This window comes from Suncus etruscus, chromosome X (genome assembly GCF_024139225.1).
Source record: "Suncus etruscus isolate mSunEtr1 chromosome X, mSunEtr1.pri.cur, whole genome shotgun sequence".
NCBI lineage: Eukaryota > Metazoa > Chordata > Mammalia > Eulipotyphla > Soricidae > Suncus > Suncus etruscus.
Window position 1 is genome coordinate 103,496,786 of NC_064868.1, and position 1,981 is coordinate 103,498,766.

Genomic DNA, 1,981 nt, shown 5'->3' on the forward strand with positions numbered 1-1,981 from the left:
AAGCAAAAAATAAGTGGGACTATATAAAATTAAAATGTTTTTGTATGATGACAGACACTATGGTTGAAATAAAAAGACACCTTATTGAGTGTGATAAAATATTTGCATACCCTACACCTGACCAATGTCTAGTATCCAAGATGGATAAAACAAAAAGTTCAACAAGACCAATAATCCTAACAAAACATACAAAGAAGATATGAACAGATACTTCCTTGAATGGTTTTTCTTTCAAAATTTGTTTCTTTGTTATGCAGATTGAACTAATATTATGGTTTTAGTTATTTTTGATATTTGTACAAGTCATATCTTTTAACTTTTCTTTCTTAGTGGTCACCTAATAGATGCCATTCTTCTAATTCATCAGATTGCATCCTTTTTTGTCTGCTTGTTTTTTTGTATTTTGGGCCACACTCGGTGACACACTCGGCCATGCACTTGGGCCACACTGATTCAGAAGTCAGTCCTGGCAGGCTCGGGGACCATATGGTTTGCTGAGGATTGAACCTGAGTCCGTCCCAGGTCGACCATGTGCAAGGCAAATGTCTTACTGCTGTGCTATCATTCTGGCCCTGGGATTGCATAAGTTTTATAATTGAATTTAATTTAAGAAATTACCTATTATAAATAGAAACATATTTAAGCCTTATATTATAATGATATATTTTAACAAATTAAGGACTTATTGTTAAATACAATACTCTAATAGGAGCCACTAGCTGTACACAAAACCTAAACTTTTGTTTATATATTAACATACACAGACAATAAAGGACAGGCTTGGGCATTCTTTAAAAATTACTACTTATGTATATTTAATCATAGATATTTCTTATGCCAGAACAATATGTATACTGTAAAAATAAAACGACTTATCTTGCATTAAATTAGACTTTACTGTTCCTTACTCTAAGCTCTCTAAATGTATAAACACATTTCCTTCACACATAGACAATTTTATTCTTTTCAGGAGATTTCTAATGACTTCTTTCTTTTATTTAGTGCTTTTTCCTAAGTTTGATCTCTACAATGCTTTAAGAATATTTTTAAGGGGCCAGAGCGATAGCACAGCAGTAAGGCATTTGCCTTGCACATGGCTTACCCAGGACAGACCTGGGTTCGATCCCCAGTATTCCATATGGTCCCCCAAGCCAGGAGTATTTTCTGAGTGCATAGCCAGGAATAACCCCTGAGAGTCACCAGGTGTGGTCAAAAAACAAACAAAAAACCCTCCAAAAACAAAACAATATATTTTTTACTCATTTTTATAACAAAACTCTACTTTCTCAGTGGAGACCATTACTTACTTTTGTACATAAGTTCAACATTTTGGTTTTAAGGTATGGATTTTTTTCTGCCTTTCTCCCACACTACAATTTTCATTGCTTTCAAGAAATTCAGGAGGGCAGTGTTCACATTTGCAAATGTACAATTTAAATCCCCTTGAAATTTTTGTGGCACTGGTATGCCTCATTTTATTTAAAAATATTTGGTGCTTGCTTCGGCAGCATATATATTAAAATTGTAACAATTCAGAGAAGATTAGCATGGCCCCTGTGCAAGGATGACATGCAAATTCGTGAAGCGTTCCATATTTAAAAAATTATTTGTAAGAAATTTTATAAATACATCCACATTTAAAAGAATAAATCTTAAATGTACTATGTTAGCATGGTATTTTAAAGATTTCTGTGGAATGCTTCGCAATATAAGTAATAACTACCAATTTTTCGTGATCTATAAGTTAGATATTAAAATTATCCATTTACATAAACTGGAGCACACATACTCCATCACTACATAGAGTTTTTCAAGAAAAAATTCCTTTGTCAAAGCCTGTTTTCTTAATATGGTCTCTCATGGTTTCCTTTAACTCCCTATTTCATGAGTCTTTTAACTGGTATATTTTTCTGTTCTCCGATCTCTACTTGACTATCTGATATAAACGTATCAAAACATAATTATCCATTGAGATACAATG

At 32.9% G+C, this 1,981-nt stretch overlaps 1 non-coding gene across 1 annotated transcript; it reads left to right on the forward strand.

Annotated features, from left to right (window-relative positions):
* The first annotated feature begins 1,492 nt into the window (after positions 1-1,492).
* On the forward strand, positions 1,493-1,599 carry LOC126000239 (U6 spliceosomal RNA). Its single transcript, XR_007492595.1, has one exon. It is a non-coding gene; the product is annotated as a U6 spliceosomal RNA (small nuclear RNA).
* Positions 1,600-1,981: the final 382 nt, after the last annotated feature.